The following is a 26,257-nucleotide window of genomic DNA, read 5'->3' on the forward strand; positions in this document are numbered from 1 at the left end:
ATCCAATTAGCTAAGGATAGAAGTCAGTGGAGAGCTTTTGCGAACGCGGCACTGAACCTCCGGGTTCCATAGGCCATAGAGTTAGTTAGTTAGTTTATTATATTATATCTTGGGAGGTCTCTCTTGATCAATCATCCACAAGATGTATATATGTATGTGAATATAATAATATATATATTATATTTTGGGAGGTCTCTTTTGATCCATGATCTTAAGAGGTCTCTTTTGATCAATCATCCACAAGATGTATATATGTATGTGAATATAATAATATATATATTATATTTTGGGAGGTCTCTTTTGATCCATGATCTTAAGAGGTCTCTTTTGATCAATCATCCACAAGATGTATATATGTATGTGAATATGATAATATATATATTATATCTTGGGAGGTCTCTTTTGATCCATGATCTTAAGAGGTCTCTTTTGATCAATCATCCACAAGATGTATATATGTATGTGAATATGATAATATATATATTATATCTTGGGAGGTCTCTTTTGATCCATGATCTTAAGAGGTCTCTTTTGATCAATCATCCACAAGATGTATATATGTATGTGAATATGATAATATATATATTATATCTTGGGAGGTCTGTTTTGATCCATGATCTTAAGAGGTCTCTTTTGATCAATCATCCACAAGATGTATATATGTATGTGAATATGATAATATATATATTATATCTTGGGAGGTCTGTTTTGATCCATGATCTTAAGAGGTCTCTTTTGATCAATCATCCACAAGATGTATATATGTATGTGAATATGATAATATATATATTATATCTTGGGAGGTCTGTTTTGATTCATGATCTTAAGAGGTCTCTTTTGATCAATCATCCACAAGATGTATATATGTATGTGAATATGATAATATATATATTATATCTTGGGAGGTCTGTTTTGATTCATGATCTTAAGAGGTCTCTTTTGATCAATCATCCACAAGATGTATATATGTATGTGAATATGATAATATATATATTATATCTTGGGAGGTCTCTTTTGATTCATGATCTTAAGAGGTCTCTTTTGATCAATCATCCACAAGATGTATATATGTATGTGAATATGATAATATATATATTATATCTTGGGAGGTCTCTTTTGATCATGATCTTAAGAGGTCTCTTTTGATCAATCATCCACAAGATGTATATATGTATGTGAATATGATAATATATATATTATATCTTGGGAGGTCTCTTTTGATCCATGATCTTAAGAGGTCTCTTTTGATCAATCATCCACAAGATGTATATATGTATGTGAATATGATAATATATATATTATATCTTGGGAGGTCTCTTTTGATCCATGATCTTAAGAGGTCTCTTTTGATCAATCATCCACAAGATGTATATATGTATGTGAATATGATAATATATATATTATATCTTGGGAGGTCTCTTTTGATCCATGATCTTAAGAGGTCTCTTTTGATCAATCATCCACAAGATGTATATATGTATGTGAATATGATAATATATATATTATATCTTGGGAGGTCTCTTTTGATCCATGATCTTAAGAGGTCTCTTTTGATCAATCATCCACAAGATGTATATATGTATGTGAATATGATAATATATATATTATATCTTGGGAGGTCTCTTTTGATCCATGATCTTAAGAGGTCTCTTTTGATCAATCATCCACAAGATGTATATATGTATGTGAATATGATAATATATATATTATATCTTGGGAGGTCTCTTTTGATCCATGATCTTAAGAGGTCTCTTTCGATCAATCATCCACAAGATGTATATATGTATGTGAATATGATAATATATATATTATATCTTGGGAGGTCTCTTTTGATTCATGATCTTAAGAGGTCTCTTTCGATCAATCATCCACAAGATGTATACATGTATGTGAATATAATAATATATATATTATATCTTGGGATGTCTCTTTTGATTCATGATCTTAAGAGGTCTCTTTTGATCAATCATCCACAAGATGTATACATGTATGTGAATATAATAATATATATATTATATCTTGGGATGTCTCTTTTGATTCATGATCTTAAGAGGTCTCTTTTGATCAATCATCCACAAGATGTATACATGTATGTGAATATGATAATATATATATATTATATCTTGGGATGTCTCTTTTGATCCATGATCTTAAGAGGTCTCTTTTGATCAATCATCCACAAGATGTATATATGTATGTGAATATGATAATATATATATATTATATCTTGGGAGGTCTCTTTTGATCCATGATCTTAAGAGGTCTCTTTTGATCAATCATCCACAAGATGTATATATGTATGTGAATATGATAATATATATATATTATATCTTGGGAGGTCTCTTTTGATCCATGATCTTAAGAGGTCTCTTTTGATCAATCATCCACAAGATGTATATATGTATGTGAATATGATAATATATATATATTATATCTTGGGAGGTCTCTTTTGATCCATGATCTTAAGAGGTCTCTTTTGATCAATCATCCACAAGATGTATATATGTATGTGAATATGATAATATATATATATTATATCTTGGGAGGTCTCTTTTGATCCATGATCTTAAGAGGTCTCTTTTGATCAATCATCCACAAGATGTATATATGTATGTGAATATGATAATATATATATATTATATCTTGGGAGGTCTCTTTTGATCCATGATCTTAAGAGGTCTCTTTTGATCAATCATCCACAAGATGTATATATGTATGTGAATATGATAATATATATATATTATATCTTGGGAGGTCTGTTTTGATCCATGATCTTAAGAGGTCTCTTTTGATCAATCATCCACAAGATGTATATATGTATGTGAATATGATAATATATATATATTATATCTTGGGAGGTCTGTTTTGATCCATGATCTTAAGAGGTCTCTTTTGATCAATCATCCACAAGATGTATATATGTATGTGAATATGATAATATATATATATTATATCTTGGGAGGTCTGTTTTGATCCATGATCTTAAGAGGTCTCTTTTGATCAATCATCCACAAGATGTATATATGTATGTGAATATGATAATATATATATATTATATCTTGGGAGGTCTGTTTTGATCCATGATCTTAAGAGGTCTCTTTTGATCAATCATCCACAAGATGTATATATGTATGTGAATATGATAATATATATATATTATATCTTGGGAGGTCTGTTTTGATCCATGATCTTAAGAGGTCTCTTTTGATCAATCATCCACAAGATGTATATATGTATGTGAATATGATAATATATATATTATATCTTGGGAGGTCTCTTTTGATCCATGATCTTAAGAGGTCTCTTTTGATCAATCATCCACAAGATGTATATATGTATGTGAATATGATAATATATATATTATACTAGCAGCGTTCACCCCGCTTCGCTGCGGTCACCCCGGAACGCAATAAACTTTGTTACTTAGATAATTTTTACTTTTTCGCTTTCAAATTGCAGTAAATGTTAACATTATAGCGCCTGTCATTTATGTTAACACGCCGAGTGACACGGTCATGCGGGTTGCATATATAAATACGTTTATTTTTATACCTATGATGAACTAACAAAGGATTTGTACGTTATGGACACCTGAATGGTCAATTATCTCAAGACACTGCTAATCAAAAATTAAAGTGATATGATAAAAACCATCTAGGGTCCAAATCCTAATAACCCCCCAAAAATGAAAGAAATTGGTTCAGCCGTATTAGCGTGATGAGCTAACAAAGGATTTCTGCGTTCTCTTTTATATAATAGATATTGGGAGGTCTCTTTTGATCCATGATCTTAAGAGGTCTCTTTTGATCCATGATCTTAAGAGGTCTCTTTTGATCAACCATCCACAAGATGTATGTATGTATGTGAATATGATAATATATATATTATATCTTGGGAGGTCTCTTTTGATCCATGATCTTAAGAGGTCTCTTTTCATCAATCATCCACAAGATATATATATGTATGTGAATATGATAATATATATATTATATCTTGGGAGGTTTCTTTTGATCCATGATCTTAAGAGGTCTCTTTTGATCAATCATCCACTAGATGTATATATGTATGTGAATATGATAATATATATATTACATCTTGGGAGGTCTCTTTTGATCCATGATCTTAAGAGGTCTCTTTAGATCAATCATCCCCAAGATGTATATATGTATGTGAATATGATAATATATATATTATATCTTGGGAGGTCTCTTTTGATCCATGATCTTAAGAGGTCTCTTTTGATCAATCATCCACAAAATGTATATATGTATGTGAATATGATAATATATTATATTATATCCTGGGAGGTCTCTTTTGATTCATGATCTTAAGAAGTCTCTTTTGATCAATCATCCACAAGATGTATGTGAATATGATAATATATATTATATTATTGCGAAACATGGTCGCTTACTCTGAGGGAAGAACATAGACTGAAAGTATTTGAGAACAGTATCCTGAGAAGAATATTCGGACCCAAGAGGAACGAGAATGGGGAATGGCGGAAGCTTCATAACGAGGAACTACATAGTTTATACGGTTTACCCAACATTGTTAGGGTCGTCAAGTCTAGGAGGCTTAGGTGGGCAGGTCATGTAGCTAGAATGGAAGAAAGTAGAAACGCTTTCAAAGTCTTGACTGGTAGACCCATAGAAAAACGACCATTAGGAAGACCTAGGCGCAGATGGGAGGATAATATTAAGATGGATCTCGCAGAGATAGGAATACAAAGTAGAAACTGGATCCAATTAGCTAAGGATAGAAGTCAGTGGAGAGCTTTTGCGAACGCGGCACTGAACCTCCGGGTTCCATAGGCCATAGAGTTAGTTAGTTAGTTTATTATATTATATCTTGGGAGGTCTCTCTTGATCAATCATCCACAAGATGTATATATGTATGTGAATATAATAATATATATATTATATTTTGGGAGGTCTCTTTTGATCCATGATCTTAAGAGGTCTCTTTTGATCAATCATCCACAAGATGTATATATGTATGTGAATATAATAATATATATATTATATTTTGGGAGGTCTCTTTTGATCCATGATCTTAAGAGGTCTCTTTTGATCAATCATCCACAAGATGTATATATGTATGTGAATATGATAATATATATATTATATCTTGGGAGGTCTCTTTTGATCCATGATCTTAAGAGGTCTCTTTTGATCAATCATCCACAAGATGTATATATGTATGTGAATATGATAATATATATATTATATCTTGGGAGGTCTCTTTTGATCCATGATCTTAAGAGGTCTCTTTTGATCAATCATCCACAAGATGTATATATGTATGTGAATATGATAATATATATATTATATCTTGGGAGGTCTCTTTTGATCCATGATCTTAAGAGGTCTCTTTTGATCAATCATCCACAAGATGTATATATGTATGTGAATATGATAATATATATATTATATCTTGGGAGGTCTCTTTTGATCCATGATCTTAAGAGGTCTCTTTTGATCAATCATCCACAAGATGTATATATGTATGTGAATATGATAATATATATATTATATCTTGGGAGGTCTGTTTTGATCCATGATCTTAAGAGGTCTCTTTTGATCAATCATCCACAAGATGTATATATGTATGTGAATATGATAATATATATATTATATCTTGGGAGGTCTGTTTTGATCCATGATCTTAAGAGGTCTCTTTTGATCAATCATCCACAAGATGTATATATGTATGTGAACATGATAATATATATATTATATCTTGGGAGGTCTCTTTTGATTCATGATCTTAAGAGGTCTCTTTTGATCAATCATCCACAAGATGTATATATGTATGTGAATATAATAATATATATATTATATCTTGGGAGGTCTCTTTTGATTCATGATCTTAAGAGGTCTCTTTTGATCAATCATCCACAAGATGTATATATGTATGTGAATATAATAATATATATATTATATCTTGGGAGGTCTCTTTTGATCCATGATCTTAAGAGGTCTCTTTTGATCAATCATCCACAAGATGTATATATGTATGTGAATATGATAATATATATATTATATCTTGGGAGGTCTCTTTTGATCCATGATCTTAAGAGGTCTCTTTTGATCAATCATCCACAAGATGTATATATGTATGTGAATATGATAATATATATATTATATCTTGGGAGGTCTCTTTTGATCCATGATCTTAAGAGGTCTCTTTTGATCAATCATCCACAAGATGTATATATGTATGTGAATATGATAATATATATATTATATCTTGGGAGGTCTCTTTTGATCCATGATCTTAAGAGGTCTCTTTTGATCAATCATCCACAAGATGTATATATGTATGTGAATATGATAATATATATATTATATCTTGGGAGGTCTCTTTTGATCCATGATCTTAAGAGGTCTCTTTTGATCAATCATCCACAAGATGTATATATGTATGTGAATATGATAATATATATATTATATCTTGGGAGGTCTCTTTTGATCCATGATCTTAAGAGGTCTCTTTTGATCAATCATCCACAAGATGTATATATGTATGTGAATATGATAATATATATATTATATCTTGGGAGGTCTCTTTTGATCCATGATCTTAAGAGGTCTCTTTTGATCAATCATCCACAAGATGTATATATGTATGTGAATATGATAATATATATATTATATCTTGGGAGGTCTCTTTTGATCCATGATCTTAAGAGGTCTCTTTTGATCAATCATCCACAAGATGTATATATGTATGTGAATATGATAATATATATATTATATCTTGGGAGGTCTCTTTTGATCCATGATCTTAAGAGGTCTCTTTCGATCAATCATCCACAAGATGTATATATGTATGTGAATATGATAATATATATATTATATCTTGGGAGGTCTCTTTTGATTCATGATCTTAAGAGGTCTCTTTTGATCAATCATCCACAAGATGTATACATGTATGTGAATATAATAATATATATATTATATCTTGGGATGTCTCTTTTGATTCATGATCTTAAGAGGTCTCTTTTGATCAATCATCCACAAGATGTATACATGTATGTGAATATAATAATATATATATTATATCTTGGGAGGTCTCTTTTGATCCATGATCTTAAGAGGTCTCTTTTGATCAATCATCCACAAGATGTATATATGTATGTGAATATGATAATGTATATATATTATATCTTGGGAGGTCTCTTTTGATCCATGATCTTAAGAGGTCTCTTTTGATCAATCATCCACAAGATGTATATATGTATGTGAATATGATAATATATATATATTATATCTTGGGAGGTCTCTTTTGATCCATGATCTTAAGAGGTCTCTTTTGATCAATCATCCACAAGATGTATATATGTATGTGAATATGATAATATATATATTATATCTTGGGAGGTCTGTTTTGATCCATGATCTTAAGAGGTCTCTTTCGATCAATCATCCACAAGATGTATATATGTATGTGAATATGATAATATATATATTATATCTTGGGAGGTCTCTTTTGATCCATGATCTTAAGAGGTCTCTTTTGATCAATCATCCACAAGATGTATATATGTATGTGAATATGATAATATATATATTATATCTTGGGAGGTCTCTTTTGATCCATGATCTTAAGAGGTCTCTTTTGATCAATCATCCACAAGATGTATATATGTATGTGAATATGATAATATATATATTATATCTTGGGAGGTCTCTTTTGATCCATGATCTTAAGAGGTCTCTTTTGATCAATCATCCACAAAATGTATATATGTATGTGAATATGATAATATATTATATTATATCCTGGGAGGTCTCTTTTGATTCATGATCTTAAGAAGTCTCTTTTGATCAATCATCCACAAGATGTATGTGAATATGATAATATATATTATATTATTGCGAAACATGGTCGCTTACTCTGAGGGAAGAACATAGACTGAAAGTATTTGAGAACAGTATCCTGAGAAGAATATTCGGACCCAAGAGGAACGAGAATGGGGAATGGCGGAAGCTTCATAACGAGGAACTACATAGTTTATACGGTTTACCCAACATTGTTAGGGTCGTCAAGTCTAGGAGGCTTAGGTGGGCAGGTCATGTAGCTAGAATGGAAGAAAGTAGAAACGCTTTCAAAGTCTTGACTGGTAGACCCATAGAAAAACGACCATTAGGAAGACCTAGGCGCAGATGGGAGGATAATATTAAGATGGATCTCGCAGAGATAGGAATACAAAGTAGAAACTGGATCCAATTAGCTAAGGATAGAAGTCAGTGGAGAGCTTTTGCGAACGCGGCACTGAACCTCCGGGTTCCATAGGCCATAGAGTTAGTTAGTTAGTTTATTATATTATATCTTGGGAGGTCTCTCTTGATCAATCATCCACAAGATGTATATATGTATGTGAATATAATAATATATATATTATATTTTGGGAGGTCTCTTTTGATCCATGATCTTAAGAGGTCTCTTTTGATCAATCATCCACAAGATGTATATATGTATGTGAATATAATAATATATATATTATATTTTGGGAGGTCTCTTTTGATCCATGATCTTAAGAGGTCTCTTTTGATCAATCATCCACAAGATGTATATATGTATGTGAATATGATAATATATATATTATATCTTGGGAGGTCTCTTTTGATCCATGATCTTAAGAGGTCTCTTTTGATCAATCATCCACAAGATGTATATATGTATGTGAATATGATAATATATATATTATATCTTGGGAGGTCTCTTTTGATCCATGATCTTAAGAGGTCTCTTTTGATCAATCATCCACAAGATGTATATATGTATGTGAATATGATAATATATATATTATATCTTGGGAGGTCTCTTTTGATCCATGATCTTAAGAGGTCTCTTTTGATCAATCATCCACAAGATGTATATATGTATGTGAATATGATAATATATATATTATATCTTGGGAGGTCTCTTTTGATCCATGATCTTAAGAGGTCTCTTTTGATCAATCATCCACAAGATGTATATATGTATGTGAATATGATAATATATATATTATATCTTGGGAGGTCTGTTTTGATCCATGATCTTAAGAGGTCTCTTTTGATCAATCATCCACAAGATGTATATATGTATGTGAATATGATAATATATATATTATATCTTGGGAGGTCTGTTTTGATCCATGATCTTAAGAGGTCTCTTTTGATCAATCATCCACAAGATGTATATATGTATGTGAACATGATAATATATATATTATATCTTGGGAGGTCTCTTTTGATTCATGATCTTAAGAGGTCTCTTTTGATCAATCATCCACAAGATGTATATATGTATGTGAATATAATAATATATATATTATATCTTGGGAGGTCTCTTTTGATTCATGATCTTAAGAGGTCTCTTTTGATCAATCATCCACAAGATGTATATATGTATGTGAATATAATAATATATATATTATATCTTGGGAGGTCTCTTTTGATCCATGATCTTAAGAGGTCTCTTTTGATCAATCATCCACAAGATGTATATATGTATGTGAATATGATAATATATATATTATATCTTGGGAGGTCTCTTTTGATCCATGATCTTAAGAGGTCTCTTTTGATCAATCATCCACAAGATGTATATATGTATGTGAATATGATAATATATATATTATATCTTGGGAGGTCTCTTTTGATCCATGATCTTAAGAGGTCTCTTTTGATCAATCATCCACAAGATGTATATATGTATGTGAATATGATAATATATATATTATATCTTGGGAGGTCTCTTTTGATCCATGATCTTAAGAGGTCTCTTTTGATCAATCATCCACAAGATGTATATATGTATGTGAATATGATAATATATATATTATATCTTGGGAGGTCTCTTTTGATCCATGATCTTAAGAGGTCTCTTTTGATCAATCATCCACAAGATGTATATATGTATGTGAATATGATAATATATATATTATATCTTGGGAGGTCTCTTTTGATCCATGATCTTAAGAGGTCTCTTTTGATCAATCATCCACAAGATGTATATATGTATGTGAATATGATAATATATATATTATATCTTGGGAGGTCTCTTTTGATCCATGATCTTAAGAGGTCTCTTTTGATCAATCATCCACAAGATGTATATATGTATGTGAATATGATAATATATATATTATATCTTGGGAGGTCTCTTTTGATCCATGATCTTAAGAGGTCTCTTTTGATCAATCATCCACAAGATGTATATATGTATGTGAATATGATAATATATATATTATATCTTGGGAGGTCTCTTTTGATCCATGATCTTAAGAGGTCTCTTTCGATCAATCATCCACAAGATGTATATATGTATGTGAATATGATAATATATATATTATATCTTGGGAGGTCTCTTTTGATTCATGATCTTAAGAGGTCTCTTTTGATCAATCATCCACAAGATGTATACATGTATGTGAATATAATAATATATATATTATATCTTGGGATGTCTCTTTTGATTCATGATCTTAAGAGGTCTCTTTTGATCAATCATCCACAAGATGTATACATGTATGTGAATATAATAATATATATATTATATCTTGGGAGGTCTCTTTTGATCCATGATCTTAAGAGGTCTCTTTTGATCAATCATCCACAAGATGTATATATGTATGTGAATATGATAATGTATATATATTATATCTTGGGAGGTCTCTTTTGATCCATGATCTTAAGAGGTCTCTTTTGATCAATCATCCACAAGATGTATATATGTATGTGAATATGATAATATATATATATTATATCTTGGGAGGTCTCTTTTGATCCATGATCTTAAGAGGTCTCTTTTGATCAATCATCCACAAGATGTATATATGTATGTGAATATGATAATATATATATTATATCTTGGGAGGTCTGTTTTGATCCATGATCTTAAGAGGTCTCTTTCGATCAATCATCCACAAGATGTATATATGTATGTGAATATGATAATATATATATTATATCTTGGGAGGTCTCTTTTGATCCATGATCTTAAGAGGTCTCTTTTGATCAATCATCCACAAGATGTATATATGTATGTGAATATGATAATATATATATTATATCTTGGGAGGTCTCTTTTGATCCATGATCTTAAGAGGTCTCTTTCGATCAATCATCCACAAGATGTATATATGTATGTGAATATGATAATATATATATTATATCTTGGGAGGTCTCTTTTGATTCATGATCTTAAGAGGTCTCTTTTGATCAATCATCCACAAGATGTATACATGTATGTGAATATAATAATATATATATTATATCTTGGGATGTCTCTTTTGATTCATGATCTTAAGAGGTCTCTTTTGATCAATCATCCACAAGATGTATACATGTATGTGAATATAATAATATATATATTATATCTTGGGAGGTCTCTTTTGATCCATGATCTTAAGAGGTCTCTTTTGATCAATCATCCACAAGATGTATATATGTATGTGAATATGATAATGTATATATATTATATCTTGGGAGGTCTCTTTTGATCCATGATCTTAAGAGGTCTCTTTTGATCAATCATCCACAAGATGTATATATGTATGTGAATATGATAATATATATATATTATATCTTGGGAGGTCTGTTTTGATCCATGATCTTAAGAGGTCTCTTTTGATCAATCATCCACAAGATGTATATATGTATGTGAATATGATAATATATATATTATATCTTGGGAGGTCTGTTTTGATCCATGATCTTAAGAGGTCTCTTTTGATCAATCATCCACAAGATGTATATATGTATGTGAATATGATAATATATATATATTATATCTTGGGAGGTCTCTTTTGATCCATGATCTTAAGAGGTCTCTTTTGATCAATCATCCACAAGATGTATATATGTATGTGAATATGATAATATATATATTATATCTTGGGAGGTCTCTTTTGATCCATGATCTTAAGAGGTCTCTTTTGATCAATCATCCACAAGATGTATATATGTATGTGAATATGATAATATATATATTATACTAGCAGCGTTCACCCCGCTTCGCTGCGGTCACCCCGGAACGCAATAAACTTTGTTACTTAGATAATTTTTACTTTTTCGCTTTCAAATTGCAGTAAATGTTAACATTATAGCGCCTGTCATTTATGTTAACACGCCGAGTGACACGGTCATGCGGGTTGCATATATAAATACGTTTATTTTTATACCTATGATGAACTAACAAAGGATTTGTACGTTATGGACACCTGAATGGTCAATTATCTCAAGACACTGCTAATTAAAAATTAAAGTGATATAATAAAAACCATCTAGGGTCCAAATCCTAATAACCCCCCAAAAATGAAAGAAATTGGTTCAGCCGTATTAGCGTGATGAGCTAACAAAGGATTTCTGCGTTCTCTTTTATATAATAGATATTGTGAGGTCTCTTTTGATCCATGATCTTAAGAGGTCTCTTTTGATCCATGATCTTAAGAGGTCTCTTTTGATCAACCATCCACAAGATGTATGTATGTATGTGAATATGATAATATATATATTATATCTTGGGAGGTCTCTTTTGATCCATGATCTTAAGAGGTCTCTTTTGATCAATCATCCACAAGATATATATATGTATGTGAATATGATAATATATATATTATATCTTGGGAGGTTTCTTTTGATCCATGATCTTAAGAGGTCTCTTTTGATCAATCATCCACTAGATGTATATATGTATGTGAATATGATAATATATATATTACATCTTGGGAGGTCTCTTTTGATCCATGATCTTAAGAGGTCTCTTTAGATCAATCATCCACTAGATGTATATATGTATGTGAATATGATAATATATATATTATATCTTGGGAGGTCTCTTTTGATCCATGATCTTAAGAGGTCTCTTTTGAACAATCATCCAAAAGATGTATATATGTATGTGAATATGATAATATATATATTATATCTTGGGAGGTCTCTTTTGATCCATGATTTTAAGAGGTCTCTTTTGATCAATCATCCACAAGATGTATATATGTATGTGAATATGATAATATACATATTATATCTTGGGAGGTCTCTTTTGATCCATGATCTTAAGAGGTCTCTTTTGATCAATCATCCACAAGATGTATATATGTATGTGAATATGATAATATATATATTATATCTTGGGAGGTCTCTTTTGATCCATGATCTTAAGAGGCCTCTTTTGATCAATCATCCACAAGATGTATATATGTATGTGAATATGATAATATATATATTATATCTTGGGAGGTCTCTTTTGATCCATGATCTTAAGAGGTCTCTTTTGATCAATCATCCACAAGATGTATATATGTATGTGAATATGATAATATATATATTATATCTTGGGAGGTCTCTTTTGATCAATCATCCACAAGATGTATATATGTATGTGAATATGATAATATATATATTATATCTTGGGAGGTCTGTTTTGATCCATGATCTTAAGAGGTCTCTTTTGATCAATCATCCACAAGATATATATATGTATGTGAATATGATAATATATATATTATATCTTGGGAGGTCTCTTTTGATCCATGATCTTAAGAGGTCTCTTTTGATCAATCATCCACAAGATATATATATGTATGTGAATATGATAATATATATATTATATCTTGGGAGGTCTGATTTGATCCATGATCTTAAGAGGTCTCTTTTGATCAATCATCCACAAGATGTATATATGTATGTGAATATGATAATATATATATTATATCTTGGGAGGTCTGTTTTGATCCATGATCTTAAGAGGTCTCTTTTGATCAATCATCCACAAGATGTATATATGTATGTGAATATGATAATATATATATTATATCTTGGGAGGTCTGTTTTGATCCATGATCTTAAGAGGTCTCTTTTGATCAATCATCCACAAGATATATATATGTATGTGAATATGATAATATATATATTATATCTTGGGAGGTCTGTTTTGATCCATGATCTTAAGAGGTCTCTTTTGATCAATCATCCACAAGATATATATAAGTATATGAATATGATAATATATATTTATATATTATATTTTTGGAGGTCTCTTTTGATCCATGATCTTAAGAGGTCTCTTTTGATCAATCATCCACAAGATGTATATATGTATGTGAATATGATAATATATATATTATATCTTGGGAGGTCTCTTTTGATCCATGATCTTAAGAGGTCTCTTTTGATCAATCATCCACAAGATGTATATATGTATGTGAATATGATAATATATATATTATATCTTGGGAGGTCTGTTTTGATCCATGATCTTAAGAGGTCTCTTTTGATCAATCATCCACAAGATGTATATATGTATGTGAATATGATAATATATATATTATATCTTGGGAGGTCTCTTTTGATCCATGATCTTAAGAGGTCTCTTTTGATCAATCATCCACAAGAAGTATATAAGTATATGAATATGATAATATATATATATATATTATATTTTTGGAGGTCTCTTTTAATCCATGATCTTAAGAGGTCTCTTTTGATCAATCATCCACAAGATGTATATATGTATGTGAATATGATAATATATATATTATATCTTGGGAGGTCTCTTTTGATCCATGATCTTAAGAGGTCTCTTTTGATCAATCATCCACAAGATGTATATATGTATGTGAATATGATAATATATATATTATATCTTGGGAGGTCTGTTTTGATCCATGATCTTAAGAGGTCTCTTTTGATCAATCATCCACAAGATGTATATATGTATGTGAATATGATAATATATATATTATATCTTGGGAGGTCTCTTTTGATCCATGATCTTAAGAGGTCTCTTTTGATCAATCATCCACAAGATGTATATATGTATGTGAATATGATAATATATATATTATATCTTGGGAGGTCTCTTTTGATCCATGATCTTAAGAGGTCTCTTTTGATCAATCATCCACAAGAAGTATATATGTATATGAATATGATAATATATATATATTATATTTTTGGAGGTCTCTTTTGATCCATGATCTTAAGAGGTCTCTTTTGATCAATCATCCACAAGAAGTATATAAGTATATGAATATGATAATATATATATATATATTATATTTTTGGAGGTCTCTTTTGATCCATGATCTTAAGAGGTCTCTTTTGATCAATCATCCACAAGATGTATATATGTATATGAATATGATAATATATATATATTATTTTTTTGGAGGTCTCTTTTGATCCATGATCTTAAGAGGTCTCTTTTGATCAATCATCCACAAGAAGTATATATGTATATGAATATGATAATATATATATATTATATATTGGAGGTCTCTTTTGATCCATGATCTTAAGAGGTCTCTTTTGATCAATCATCCACAAGAAGTATATATGTATATGAATATGATAATATATATATTATATTTTTGGAGGTATCTTTTGATCCATGATCTTAAGAGGTCTCTTTTGATCAATCATCCACAAGATGCAAATATGTATGTGAATAGGATAATATATATATTATATCTTGGGAGGACTCTTTTGATCCATGATCTTAAGAGGTCTCTTTTGATCCATGATCTTAAGAGGTCTCTTTTGATCAATCATCCACAAGATGTATATATGTATGTGAATATGATAATATATATATTATATCTTGGGAGGTCTCTTTTGATCCATGATCTTAAGAGGTCTCTTTTGATCAATCATCCACAAGATGTATATATGTATGTGAATATGATAATATATATATTATATCTTGGTAGGTCTCTTTTGATCCATGGTCTTATGAGGTCTCTTTTGATCAATCATCCACAAGATGTATATATGTATGTGAATATGATAATATATATATTATATCTTGGGAGGTCTCTTTTGATCCATGATCTTAAGAGGTCTCTTTTGATCAATCATCCACAAGATGTATATATGTATGTGAACATGATAATATATGTATTATATCTTGGGAGGTCTCTTTTGATCCATGATCTTAAGAGGTCTCTTTTGATCAATCATCCACAAGATGTATATATGTATGTGAATATGATAATATATATGTTATATCTTGGGAGGTCTTTTTTGATCCATGATCTTAAGAGGTCTCTTTTGATCAATCATCCACAAGATGTATATATGTATGTGAATATGATAATATATATATTATATCTTGGGAGGTCTCTTTTGATCCATGATCTTAAGAGGTCTCTTTTGATCAATCATCCACAAGATGTATATATGTATGTGAATATGATAATATATATATTATATCTTGGGAGGTCTCTTTTGATCCATGATCTTAAGAGGTATCTTTTGATCAATCATCCACAACATGTGTATATGTATGTGAATATGATAATATATATATTATATCTTGGGAGGTCTCTTTTGATCCATGATCTTAAGAGGTCTCTTTAGATCAATCATCCACTAGATGTATATATGTATGTGAATATGATAATATATATATTATATGTTGGGAGGTCTGTTTTGATCCATGATCTTAAGAGGTCTCTTTTGATCAATCATCCACTAGATGTATATATGTATGTGAATATGATAATATATATATTATATCTTGGGAGGTCTGTTTTGATCCATGATCTTAAGAGGTCTCTTTTGATCAATCATCCCCAAGATGTATATATGTATGTGAATATGATAATATATATATTATATCTTGGGAGGTCTCTTTTGATCCATGATCTTAAGAGGTCTCTTTTGATCAATCATCCACAAGATGTATGTGAATATGATAATATATATTATATTATTGCGAAACATGGTCGCTTACTCTGAGGGAAGAACATAGACTGAAAGTATTTGAGAACAGGATCCTGAGAAGAATATTCGGACCCAAGAGGAACGAGAATGGGGAATGGCGGAAGCTTCATAACGAGGAACTACATAGTTTATACGGTTTACCCAACATTGTTAGGGTCGTCAAGTCTAGGAGGCTTAGGTGGGCAGGTCATGTAGCTAGAATGGAAGAAAGTAGAAACGCTTTCAAAGTCTTGACTGGTAGACCCATAGGAAAACGACCATTAGGAAGACCTAGGCGCAGATGGGAGGATAATATTAAGATGGATCTCGCAGAGATAGGAATACAAAGTAGAAACTGGATCCAATTAGCTAAGGATAGAAGTCAGTGGAGAGCTTTTGCGAACGCGGCACTGAACCTCCGGGTTCCATAGGCCATAGAGTTAGTTAGTTAGTTTATTATATTATATCTTGGGAGGTCTCTTTTGATCAATCATCCACAAGATGTATATATGTATGTGAATATAATAATATATATATTATATTTTGGGAGGTCTCTTTTGATCCATGATCTTAAGAGGTCTCTTTTGATCAATCATCCACAAGATGTATATATGTATGTGAATATGATAATATATATATATATTATATCTTGGGAGGTCTCTTTTGATCCATGATCTTAAGAGGTCTCTTTTGATCAATCATCCACAAGATGTATATATGTATGTGAATATGATAATATATATATTATATCTTGGGAGGTCTCTTTTGATCCATGATCTTAAGAGGTCTCTTTTGATCAATCATCCACAAGATGTATATATGTATGTGAATATGATAATATATATATTATATCTTGGGAGGTCTCTTTTGATCCATGATCTTAAGAGGTCTCTTTTGATCAATCATCCACAAGATGTATATATGTATGTGAATATGATAATATATATATTATATCTTGGGAGGTCTCTTTTGATCCATGAACTTAAGAGGTCTCTTTTGATCAATCATCCACAAGATGTATATATGTATGTGAATATGATAATATATATATTATATCTTGGGAGGTCTCTTTTGATCCATGATCTTAAGAGGTCTCTTTTGATCAATCATCCACAAGATGTATATATGTATGTGAATATGATAATATATATATTATACTAGCAGCGTTCACCCCGCTTCGCTGCGGTCACCCCGGAACGCAATAAACTTTGTTACTTAGATAATTTTTACTTTTTCGCTTTCAAATTGCAGTAAATGATAACATTATAGCGCCTGTCATTTATGTTAACCCGCCGAGTGACACGGTCATGCGGGTTGCATATAAATACGTTTATTTTTATACCTATGATGAACTAACAAAGGATTTGTACGTTATGGACACTTGAATGGTCAATTATCTCAAGACACTGGTAATTAAAAATTAAAGTGATATGATAAAAACCATCTAGGGTCCAAATCCTAATAACCCCCCAAAAATGAAAGAAATTGGCTCAGCCGTATTAGCGTGATAAGCTAACAAAGGATTTCTGCGTTCTCTTTTATATAATAGATATTGTGAGGTCTCTTTTGATCCATGATCTTAAGAGGTCTCTTTTGATCCATGATCTTAAGAGGTCTCTTTTGATCAATCATCCACAAGATGTATATATGTATGTGAATATGATAATATATATATTATATCTTGGGAGGTCTCTTTTGATCCATGATCTTAAGAGGTCTCTTTTGATCAATCATTTACAAGATGTATATATGTATGTGAATATGATAATATATATATTATATCTTGGGAGGTTTCTTTTGATCCATAATCTTAAGAGGTCTCTTTTGATCAATCATCCACAAGATGTATATATGTATGTGAACATGATAATATATGTATTATATCTTGGGAGGTCTCTTTTGATCCATGATCTTAAGAGGTCTCTTTTGATCAATCATCCACAAGATGTATATATGTATGTGAATATGATAATATATATGTTATATCTTGGGAGGTCTCTTTTGATCCATGATCTTAAGAGGTCTCTTTTGATCAATCATCCACAAGATGTATATATGTATGTGAATATGATAATATATATATTATATCTTGGGAGGTCTCTTTTGATCCATGATCTTAAGAGGTCTCTTTTGATCAATCATCCACAAGATGTATATATGTATGTGAATATGATAATATATATATTATATCTTGGGAGGTCTCTTTTGATCCATGATCTTAAGAGGTCTCTTTTGATCAATCATCCACAAGATGTATATATGTATGTGAATATGATAATATATATATTATATCTTGGGAGGTCTCTTTTGATCCATGATCTTAAGAGGTCTCTTTTGATCAATCATCCACAAGATGTATATATGTATGTGAATATGATAATATATATATTATATCTTGGGAGGTCTCTTTTCATCCATGATCTTAAGAGGTCTCTTTTGATCAATCATCCACAAGATGTATATATGTATGTGAATATGATAATATATATATTATATCTTGGGAGGTCTCTTTTGATCCATGATCTTAAGAGGTCTCTTTTGATCAATCATCCACAAGATGTATATATGTATGTGAACATGATAATATATACATTATATCTTGGGAGGTCTCTTTTGATCCATGATCTTAAGAGGTCTCTTTTGATCAATCATCCACAAGATGTATATATGTATGTGAACATGATAATATATATATTATATCTTGGGAGGTCTCTTTTGATCCATGATCTTAAGAGGTCTCTTTTGATCAATCACCCACAAAATGTATATATGTATGTGAAAATGATAATATATATATTATATCTTGGGAGATCTCTTTTGATCCATGATCTTAAGAGGTCTCTTTTGATCAATCATCCACAAGATGTATATATGTATGTGAATATGATAATATATTATATTATATCTTGGGAGGTCTCTTTTGATTCATGATCTTAAGAGGTCTCTTTTGATCAATCATCCACAAGATGTATGTGAATATGATAATATATTATATCTTGGGAGGTCTCTTTTGATCAATCATCCACAAGATGTATATATGTATGTGAATATAATAATATATATATTATATTTTGGGAGGTCTCTTTTGATCCATGATCTTAAGAGGTCTCTTTTGATCAATCATCCACAAGATGTATATATGTATGTGAATATGATAATATATATATTATATCTTGGGAGGTCTCTTTTGATCCATGATCTTAAGAGGTCTCTTTGATCAATCATCCACAAGATGTATATATGTATGTGAATATGATAATATGTATGTTATATCTTGGGAGGTCTCTTTTGATCCATGATCTTAAGAGGTCTCTTTTCATCAATCATTCACAAGATGTATATATGTATGTGAATATGATAATATATATATTATATCTTGGGAGGTCTCTTTTGATCCATGATCTTAAGAGGTCTCTTTTGATCAATCATCCACAAGATGTATATATGTATGTGAATATGATAATATATATATTATATCTTGGGAGGTCTCTTTTGATCCATGATCTTAAGAGGTCTCTTTTGATCAATCATCCACAAGATGTATATATGTATGTGAATATGATAATATATATATTATATCTTGGGAGGTCTCTTTTGATCCATGATCTTAAGAGGTCTCTTTTGATCAATCATCCACAAGATGTATATATGTATGTGAATATGATAATATATATATTATATCTTGGGAGGTCTCTTTTGATCCATGATCTTAAGAGGTCTCTTTTGATCAATCATCCACAAGATGTATATATGTATGTGAATATGATAATATATATATTATATCTTGGGAGGTCTCTTTTGATCCATGATCTTAAGAGGTCTCTTTTGATCAATCATCCACAAGATGTATATATGTATGTGAATATGATAATATATATATTATATCTTGGGAGGTCTCTTTTGATCCATGATCTTAAGAGGTCTCTTTTGATCAATCATCCACAAGATGTATATATGTATGTGAACATGATAATATATATATTATATCTTGGGAGGTCTCTTTTGATCCATGATCTTAAGAGGTCTCTTTTGATCAATCATCCACAAGATGTATATATGTATGTGAATATGATAATATATATATTATATCTTGGGAGGTCTCTTTTGATCCATGATCTTAAGAGGTCTCTTTTGATCAATCATCCACAAGATGTATATATGTATGTGAATATAATAATATATATATTATATCTTGGGAGGTCTCTTTTGATCCATGATCTTAAGAGGTCTCTTTTGATCAATCATCCACAAGATGTATATATGTATGTGAATATGATAATATATATATTATATCTTGGGAGTTCTCTTTTGATCCATGATCTTAAGAGGTCTCTTTTGATCAATCATCCACAAGATGTATATATGTATGTGAATATGATAATATATATATTATATCTTGGGAGGTCTCTTTTGATCCATGATCTTAAGAGGTCTCTTTTGATCAATCATCCACAAGATGTATATATGTATGTGAATATGATAATATATATATTATATCTTGGGAGGTCTCTTTTGATCCATGATCTTAAGAGGTCTCTTTTGATCAATCATCCACAAGATGTATATATGTATGTGAATATGATAATATATATATTATATCTTGGGAGGTCTCTTTTGATCCATGATCTTAAGAGGTCTCTTTTGATCAATCATCCACAAGATGCAAATATGTATGTGAATATGATAATATATATATTATATCTTGGGAGGACTCTTTTGATCCATGATCTTAAGAGGTCTCTTTTGATCCATGATCTTAAGAGGTCTCTTTTGATCAATCATCCACAAGATGTATATATGTATGTGAATATGATAATATATATATTATATCTTGGGAGGTCTCTTTTGATCCATGATCTTAAGAGGTCTCTTTTGATCAATCATCCACAAGATGTATATATGTATGTGAATATGATAATATATATATTATATCTTGGTAGGTCTCTTTTGATCCATGATCTTAAGAGGTCTCTTTTGATCAATCATCAACAAGATGTATATATGTATGTGAATATGATAATATATATATTATATCTTGGGAGGTCTCTTTTGATCCATGATCTTAAGAGGTCTCTTTTGATCAATCATCCACAAGATGTATATATGTATGTGAATATGATAATATATATATTATATCTTGGGAGGTTTCTTTTGATCCATGATCTTAAGAGGTCTCTTTTGATCAATCATCCACAAGATGTATATATGTATGTGAACATGATAATATATGTATTATATCTTGGGAGGTCTCTTTTGATCCATGATCTTAAGAGGTCTCTTTTGATCAATCATCCACAAGATGTATATATGTATGTGAATATGATAATATATATGTTATATCTTGGGAGGTCTTTTTTGATCCATGATCTTAAGAGGTCTCTTTTGATCAATCATCCACAAGATGTATATATGTATGTGAATATGATAATATATTTATTATATCTTGGGAGGTCTCTTTTGATCCATGATCTTAAGAGGTCTCTTTTGATCAATCATCCACAAGATGTATATATGTATGTGAATATGATAATATATATATTATATCTTGGGAGGTCTCTTTTGATCCATGATCTTAAGAGGTATCTTTTGATCAATCATCCACAAGATGTATATATGTATGTGAATATGATAATATATATATTATATCTTGGGAGGTCTCTTTTGATCCATGATCTTAAGAGGTCTCTTTAGATCAATCATCCACTAGATGTATATATGTATGTGAATATGATAATATATATATTATATCTTGGGAGGTCTGTTTTGATCCATGATCTTAAGAGGTCTCTTTTGATCAATCATCCACAAGATATATATATGTATGTGAATATGATAATATATATATTATATCTTGGGAGGTCTGTTTTGATAAATGATCTTAAGAGGTCTCTTTTGATCAATCATCGACAAGATATATATATGTATGTGAATATGATAATATATATATTATATCTTGGGAGGTCTGTTTTGATCCATGATCTTAAGAGGTCTCTTTTGATCAATCATCCACAAGATATATATATGTATGTGAATATGATAATATATATATTATATCTTGGGAGGTCTGTTTTGATCCATGATCTCAAGAGATCTCTTTTGATCCATGATCTTAAGAGGTCTTTTTTTATAAATCATCCATAAGATATATATATATATATATATATATATTGGGAGGTCTCTTTTCATCCATGACCTTTAGCGGTATCTTTTGATCAATCATGCACAAGATGTATATATGTATGTGAATATGATAATATATATATTATATCTTGGGAGGTCTCTTTTGATCCATGATCTTAAGAGGTCTCTTTTGATCAATCATCCACAAGATGTATATATGTATGTGAATATGATAATATATATATTATATCTTGGGAGGTTTCTTTTGATCCATGATCTTAAGAGGTATCTTTTGATCAATCATCCACTAGATGTATATATGTATGTGAATATGATAATATATATATTATATCCTGGGAGGACTCTTTTGATCCATGATCTTAAGAGGTCTCTTTAGATCAATCATCCACTAGATGTATATATGTATGTGAATATGATAATATATATATTATATCTTGGGAGGTCTCTTTTGATCCATGATCTTAAGAGGTCTCTTTTGAACAATCATCCACAAGATGTATATATGTATGTGAATATGATAATATATATATTATATCTTGGGAGGTCTCTTTTGATCCATGATTTTAAGAGGTCTCTTTTGATCAATCATCCACAAGATGTATATATGTATGTGAATATGATAATATACATATTATATCTTGGGAGGTCTCTTTTGATCCATGATCTTAAGAGGTCTCTTTTGATCAATCATCCACAAGATGTATATATGTATGTGAATATGATAATATATATATCTTGGGAGGTCTCTTTTGATCCATGATCTTAAGAGGTCTCTTTTGATCAATCATCCACAAGATGTATATATGTATGTGAATATGATAATATATATATTATATCTTGGGAGGTCTCTTTTGATCCATGATCTTAAGAGGTCTCTTTTGATCAATCATCCACAAGATGTATATATGTATGTGAATATGATAATATATATATTATATCTTGGGAGGTCTCTTTTGATCAATCATCCACAAGATGTATATATGTATGTGAATATTATAATATATATATTATATCTTGGGAGGTCTCTTTTGATCCATGATCTTAAGAGGTCTCCTTTGATCAATCATCCACAAGATGTATATATGTATGTGAATATGATAATATATATATTATATCTTGGGAGGTCTCTTTTGATCCATGATCTTAAGAGGTCTCTTTTGATCAATCATCCACAAGATGTATATATGTATGTGAATATGATAATATATATATTATATCTTGGGAGGTCTCTTTTGATCCATGATCTTAAGAGGTCTCTTTTGATCAATCATCCACAAGATGTATATATGTATGTGAATATGATAATATATATATTATATCTTGGGAGGTCTCTTTTGATCCATGATCTTAAGAGGTCTCTTTTGATCAATCATCCACAAGATGTATATATGTATGTGAATATGATAATATATATATTATATCTTGGGAGGTCTCTTTTGATCCATGATCTTAAGAGGTCTCTTTTGATCAATCATCCACAAGAAGTATATATGTATATGAATATGATAATATATATATATTATATTTTGGAGGTCTCTTTTGATCCATGATCTTAAGAGGTCTCTTTTGATCAATCATCCACAAGAAGTATATATGTATATGAATATGATAATATATATATTATATTTTTGGAAGTATCTTTTGATCCATGATCTTAAGAGGTCTCTTTTGATCAATCATCCACAAGAAGTATATATGTATATGAATATGATAATATATATATTATATTTTTGGAGGTATCTTTTGATCCATGATCTTAAGAGGTCTCTTTTGATCAATCATCCACAAGATGCAAATATGTATGTGAATATGATAATATATATATTATATCTTGGGAGGACTCTTTTGATCCATGATCTTAAGAGGTCTCTTTTGATCCATGATCTTAAGAGGTCTCTTTTGATCAATCATCCACAAGATGTATATATGTATGTGAATATGATAATATATATATTATATCTTGGGAGGTCTCTTTTGATCCATGATCTTAAGAGGTCTCTTTTGATCAATCATCCACAAGATGTATATATGTATGTGAATATGATAATATATATATTATATCTTGGTAGGTCTCTTTTGATCCATGGTCTTAAGAGGTCTCTTTTGATCAATCATCCACAAGATGTATATATGTATGTGAATATGATAATATATATATTATATCTTGGGAGGTCTCTTTTGATCCATGATCTTAAGAGGTCTCTTTTGATCAATCATCCACAAGATGTATATATGTATGTGAATATGATAATATATATATTATATCTTGGGAGGTTTCTTTTGATCCATGATCTTAAGAGGTCTCTTTTGATCAATCATCCACAAGATGTATATATGTATGTGAACATGATAATATATGTATTATATCTTGGGAGGTCTCTTTTGATCCATGATCTTAAGAGGTCTCTTTTGATCAATCATCCACAAGATGTATATATGTATGTGAATATGATAATATATATGTTATATCTTGGGAGGTCTTTTTTGATCCATGATCTTAAGAGGTCTCTTTTGATCAATCATCCACAAGATGTATATATGTATGTGAATATGATAATATATATATTATATCTTGGGAGGTCTCTTTTGATCCATGATCTTAAGAGGTTTCTTTTGATCAATCATCCACAAGATGTATATATGTATGTGAATATGATAATATATATATTATATCTTGGGAGGTCTCTTTTGATCCATGATCTTAAGAGGTATCTTTTGATCAATCATCCACAAGATGTATATATGTATGTGAATATGATAATATATATATTATATCTTGGGAGGTCTCTTTTGATCCATGATCTTAAGAGGTCTCTTTAGATCAATCATCCACTAGATGTATATATGTATGTGAATATGATAATATATATATTATATGTTGGGAGGTCTGTTTTGATCCATGATCTTAAGAGGTCTCTTTTGATCAATCATCCACTAGATGTATATATGTATGTGAATATGATAATATATATATTATATCTTGGGAGGTCTGTTTTGATCCATGATCTTAAGAGGTCTCTTTTGATCAATCATCCACAAGATATATATATGTATGTGAATATGATAATATATATATTATATCTTGGGAGGTCTGTTTTGATCCATGATCTTAAGAGGTCTCTTTTGATCAATCATCCACAAGATATATATATGTATGTGAATATGATAATATATATATTATATCTTGGGAGGTCTGTTTTGATCCATGATCTTAAGAGGTCTCTTTTGATCAATCATCCACAAGATATATATATGTATGTGAATATGATAATATATATATTATATCTTGGGAGGTCTCTTTTGATCCATGATCTTAAGAGATCTCTTTTGATCAATCATCCACAAGATGTATATATGTATGTGAGTATGATAATATATATATTATATCTTGGGAGGTCTCTTTTGATCCATGA

Source organism: Thermobia domestica, chromosome 9 (assembly GCF_964235325.1).
Source record: "Thermobia domestica chromosome 9, izTheDome1.hap1.1, whole genome shotgun sequence".
Lineage (NCBI taxonomy): Eukaryota > Metazoa > Arthropoda > Insecta > Zygentoma > Lepismatidae > Thermobia > Thermobia domestica.